We start from the raw sequence: 6,000 nt of genomic DNA, 5'->3' as shown, positions 1-6,000 counted from the left end.
GCCGCGTGCTGCTCCTGGGCAGTGTGTGTGTGTGTTGGGGGCCAGGGGTGCTTCGTTGGTACCCAGAGAGCCAGGAGTGTTCCCTGAACACCTCTGGGTGTGACCCCAACCATAAACAAACGGAAGTGTAGCAATGTAGCACTGTTCATCGATTTGTTTGAGTGGGCGCCAGTAACGTCTCCATTGTGAGGCTTGTTGTTACTGTGTTTGGCATATCGAATACGTTACAGGGAGTTTGCCAGGCTCTGCTGTGAGGGCCGGATACTCTCGGTAGCTTGCCGGGCTCTCCGAGAAGGAAGGAGGAATCGAACCCGGGTCAGCCACATGCAAGGCGCTGTGCTTTGCTCCAGTCCAACAAACGAACAAACAAGAAAAAACAGTCCCTTGGTGGCGAATTCCCTCACCCGCCTTTGGGGGTTCTGAGTTGTACCATCTTCCACGCCCTCCTATTTGTAGAAGATGGTTGGGGCACCCTCAGAATGTGGGGTGGTGAGGTGTTTGTTGCCCATAACAGGAAACATTTGCAAATGGCTCATCACAGACATCGCAAAGTGGGTTCAGAACTTTTCTTACTCAGAGCGAAGAGAGAAAAAAATGAAAGAACAGAACCTTGCCTTGCTCGTTCCACACTGGGATCAAACCCCTGCACCCCTCGTTGTCCAGAGACCAGCTGGGGCGACCCCCCCGAACCCCCAAAGGAGATTTAGCTATGATCCCACAAAGGTCTGGTGAGAAAGACAAGCACCCACACGGCTCTCCTAGCGCTGCACCTATGGAAGCTGCGTGCTTGATCCTTAATTACCCCATACTTAACATTGAAGCAAAGACAAGGGTGGAAAAAGAGAAACAGGCCTGAAAGGGACAGAAACGCCCAGAGCGCCATCTTGTGGCGTTTCGCAGGAACTACTGCAGCTCGAATTTTCCCACGCTTAAGCTTTCCAGCCCCTTGCTTCAGTGTTAAGGTCATTAAGGATCAAGCAAGCCACTTGGGTCTATCCAGCAGGAGCAGAGCGGTTAGGGCTCTCGGCTTACATTTATAGGACACGGGTTCCATTTGTAGGCTCCCCATAGGGTTCTTCAGTCATGCCGGAGTGATTCCTGAGTGCAGAGCCAGAAGAACCCCCTGAGCATATCTGGGTGTGACCCCAACCATAAACAAGCAAAAAAATTTAAACGGGGCTGGAGCGATATAGCACAGCGGATAGGGCGTTTGCCTTGCATGTGGCTGACCCGGGTTCCATTCCCAGCATCCCATATGGTCCCCTGAGCACCACCAGGAGTAATTCCTGAGTGCAGAGCCAGGAGTAACCCCTGTGCATCACGGAGTGTGACCCAAAAAGCAAGAAAAGAAAATTAGAGCAGTTTCAGTTCCTTGATGGTGGATTCCCTCACCACGACTTGAGGGGTTCTGAGCTGTAGCTTCTTCCATCTCCCACGTTCTTTCTAGAACAGGGTTGGGACCCCCTCAGAATGTGGGGTGATCGGGTGTGGGTTGTACATAACAGGAAACATTCAAAGGCTCAGTCACAGACATCGGCAAGGTGGGTTCAGCAGTTTTGATGCTAAGAGCAAAGAGAACAAAATATAAAATAACCTTGCCTTGCTCATTCCATACTGGGATCAAACCCCTGCACCCCTCGTCCAGAGACCAAACTGGGCGACCCACCCAAACCCCCAGAGGAGACTCAGCTATGTACCCCACAAAGGTCTGAAAGCAGGAATCAATCCCTGTTCACCCGCGTGAATGACAAGCATCCACACGGCTCTCCTAGCGCTGCACCTGTGGAAGCTGCGCGCTTGGTCCTTAATTACCCCATACTTAACATTGAAGCAAAGACAAGGGTGAAAATTCTTAAGAGAAACGGGCTTAGGGACGGACGAAAACGCCCACAGCGCCATCTCCTGGCGTTTCACTGGAACTACCGCAGCTCAAATTTTCCCACGCTTAAGCTTTCCAGCCCTTTTCTTCAATGTTAAGTGTAGGGTCATTAAGGATCAAGTAAGCCGCTTGGGTCTCTGCAGCGGGAGCAGAGTGGTTAGGGCTCTTGGCTTACGTTCATAAGACCCGGGTTCCATTTGTAGGCTCCCCATAGGGTTCTCCAGTCATGCTGGAGTGATTCCTGGGTGCAGAGCCAGGAGAACCCCCTGAGCATATCTGGTGTGGCCCCAACCATAAACAAACAAGCAAAAAAAATTGAAACAGGGGGCTGGAGCGATAGCACGGCAGGTAGGGCGTTTGCCTTGTACGCAGTCAACCCGGGTTCGATTCCCAGCATCCCATATGGTGCCCCGAGCACCGCCAGGAGTAATTCCTCAGTGTAGAGTCTGGAGTAACCCCTGTGCATCGCTGAGTGTGACCCAAAAAGAAAAAAAAATTAAAACAAAGCAGCTTCAGTTCCTTGATGGTGGATTCCCTCACCATGACTTGAGGGGTTCTGAGTTGTAGCTTCTTCCATCCCCCAAGTCTTTCTAGAAGAGGGTTGGAACCCCCTCAGAATGTGGGGTGATCGGGTGTGGGTTGTCCGTAACAGGAAACATTCAAAGGGCTCAGACATTGGTCACAGACATCGGCAAGGTGGGTTCAGCAGTTTTGATGCTCAGAGCAAAGAGAACAAAATATAAAAGAAAATAACTTTGCTTTGCTCATTCCATACTGGGGTCAAACCCCTGCACCCCTCGTCCAGAGACCAAACTGGGCGACCCACCCAAACCCCCAGAGGAGACTCAGCTATGTACCCCTCAAAGGTCTGAAAGCGGGAATCGATCCCTCGTCACCCGCGTGAATGACAAGCAGTCACATGGCTCTCCTAGCGCTGCACCTGTGGAAGCTGCGCGCTTGGTCCTTAATTACCCCATACTTAACATTGAAGCAAAGACAAGGGTGAAAATTCTTAAGAGAAAGGTCTGAAACCCCCAGCGTTTCACCGGAACTACCGAAGCTCGAAATTTCCCACGCTTAAGCTTTCCAGCCCTTTTCTTTGCTTAGTGTTAGGTATAGGGTCATTAAGGATCAAGCAAGCTGCTTGAGCCTATGCAGCGGGAGCACAGTGGTTAAGGCTCTTGCCTGCAGTCACAGTCCTCTGGTTCTTTCTTTTGCTCTCCTTACAGTCCCACTGTCATCTGGAGTGATTCCTGAGTCAAGCCAGGAGAACTCCTGAGTGTTGCTGGATTTGTGGCCCCCAAACCATGAACAAACAAAATAAAATCAAAACAGCCTCAGTCCCTTGATGGCAGACGCTCACCCCAACTTGGGGGGGTTCTGAGCTGTATCTGGCTGTATCCATGCTCTTGTAGAAAAGGGTTGGGGCACCCCCCAGGACGTGTGGTGATGGCATGTGGGGTTGACTATAACAGGAAACCTCTCCAAAGTGGGCTCAGAACTTTTCTTGCTCATAGCGAAGAGAACAGCCACAATAGCAACACTCAAAACAGCCTTATTTTGTTCATGGCTGATGAGTTTCCATCCCAAGTACTCATAAGGGTCCCCAGAATCTGGCGGGCCCACACCAAACCCCCAAATAAAAAAAAAATATCTTCAGCAGAATGTGCATTTAGAATATCCGGGGATAGAGATTATCTGGTCTTAGGCTCATTGTTACTGTTTTAATCACAATCCTTTTTAACCCACTCCTGATTTCTCTGATGGTAGGTACTTTCACCCCAAACTTTTAGAGATGCCGGAGTTGAGTCTGGCCTCTGCCACCCTCCTGCACAGAAAACAGAGGACTTGGGACTTCTCATGTGTATAGGAACCCCAAAACTTCTCATACATATAGGAACAAAGGAAGATGGCACTCTTAGAAACGTGGAGTGCGGGGTTGTGAAGATGATGGGGCTGGAGACCTATAAGAATGGGTCATTTTGGAGATCGCACTGCGGAAAGGCACAATTGTCTTTTTTTCTTTTTTTGCTTTTTGGGTCACACCCAGCGATGCACAGGGGTTATTCCTGGTGGTGTTTGGGGAACCATATGGGATGCTGGGAATCGAACCCAGATTGGTCACCTGCAAGGCAAATGCCCTGCCCACTGTGCTATCACTCCAGTCCCTTTTTTCTTTTTTTTTTTTTTTTTTACAATTGCCTTCTGTGCTCACCCTGGGTTCCGTCTGAAGCACCATATAATTCCCCTGAGCCCCCCAAGAAACTGCTGCGGCCACCCACAGCCCACACCCCAAATATTGAAGCCAGAGTCACTAGCTTGGCCAGTCAGCATGGTGGACTAAGGAGAGGGACGAGGATGCGGCACCACTGTGCAGAAATTCTTTCTTGCTTTCTTACACAGAAATTCTGAGGTCCTGGGAGCAAGAGCGGGTTGTGGACAGAGGTCAGAACCAGGGGCCGACACTTCTTAGAGAAATGCCCCACAGCGCCCTCTCGTGGTGCACTTGCTTCCACGTTAGCCTGCGGGTCACTAGGATCAAGTAGGCCGCAGCAGGCCATGCAGCGGTAACCGAGCATCAAGGGCGCCTGCCTCGCATGGGGCGACCCAGGTGTCGGGATTGAACCCAGCAACATGGCAAGTGCTTTGCCCACCCATCTAAGCCCCCATTCGCTAGGTTCTTGTCCCGGCCGGATGTTCACCTTTGTGATTTTACGTGGAGGAAGGTGGTGGAAGCAAGATTCGGCTCACCCCTCCCCCCAAGCTGGGCATGAAGGAATCTTCCGTGAAAGGCTTTTGTGTTTCGGGGCCACACCCAGCGATATTCGGGGGTTACTCCTGACTGCAGTCAGGAATCACTCCTGACGATGCTCAGGGGAAGGTATGGGGTGCGGGGATAGAACCCTGGCCACCCCACACAAGGAAAGCACCTTCCCGGCTCAGTATTTGATCCATGGCCCTAGGCTGCGTGCTTGATCCTCAACTGATCCTTAAACACCCCAACACTGAAGCGAATCTTAAGTGTGGGAAGTCGGACTGCAGCAGTCCCGCCAAGATGCCACAAGACGGCACTGTGGAGCGTTTCCGTTGCTCCACAGGCAGGATTCTCTACAAATTTCCTCCCTTGGGTTTGCTTCAATGTGACTAAGGTATAGGGTCATTAAGGATCAAGCCCACAGTATGGCCGATGCAGCAGTAGCTTAGTGGTTAGGACCCTTGCCTTGCATTCACAGGACCGTTGTCCATCAGCTGGCGCCCCATTGGGTGCCTGGCGGGATTCCTGAGTGCAGAGCCAGGGTTGGGGGCATGTGTCTGAATTCTAGGAATGCTGTACACCCCCAAAACCTAACACAGAGAAAAGAGACCAAGTGCAGGTGGGAGCATAGTCCCCCCAAAGCCAAGAGGACACAGGCCAGAGCTGGAGTCTCGGGAAGAGGGGCTGGAGCTGTGGTCTCCCCAAACTCCTGGCTGCCCACTCCCCACTTCCCCAGGTAGTCAACTCCCCCAGAAGTCATGTACAGACTGGAACAGGCGTCTGTTATGTTGGGGTGGGGGGCTTGTCCTGTGTTGGGGCAGCAGGGGAGCAGCTGGTACCCGTCAGGTGTTAACTGCACTCAGCCTGGCTGGGCCTCTAGGAGGGCTACGGCAAGGATTCCCCCAAAGCTCAGGATGGCTCCAGATCTGAGCCTCACCTGATTCCCCGGGGCCCTAGTTTCACTCTCTTGGGGCAACTGTGATGTGCAGGGACTAAGCCCCAGGCATCTACCTGTACCCCTCTGCCTGCACCCCACAGACTCATGGTTTTGAGTCCAGGATGCATCTGAACTCCCAGGCCCAGGGGACCCTCCACTGGACCCAGGATCCTCTCCCCTCTGCCAAGTCCCTGTCGCTGCTGGAGTTGCCCTAATTTGGGGTGCCCAGGAATGACACCCCTGGAGCATGTGAGGTGAAGCTCCCACACTTGGCTGACCAAAGTGCCAACACCCCCAGCCATGCACACGGGCACGAGGCCTGACTACATATCCAAGGCTGAGATGTGGGGGTGGGGAGGGGCCCTTTGGCAGTGTCCCCCAAGGGGAGAAGTAAACACTGGGTGCTCGGGCTGAGTCACCCTAGGCAGG

This window comes from Sorex araneus, chromosome 2, assembly GCF_027595985.1.
Source record: "Sorex araneus isolate mSorAra2 chromosome 2, mSorAra2.pri, whole genome shotgun sequence".
Lineage (NCBI taxonomy): Eukaryota > Metazoa > Chordata > Mammalia > Eulipotyphla > Soricidae > Sorex > Sorex araneus.
Note: the sequence above shows the minus strand (reverse complement) of the source record.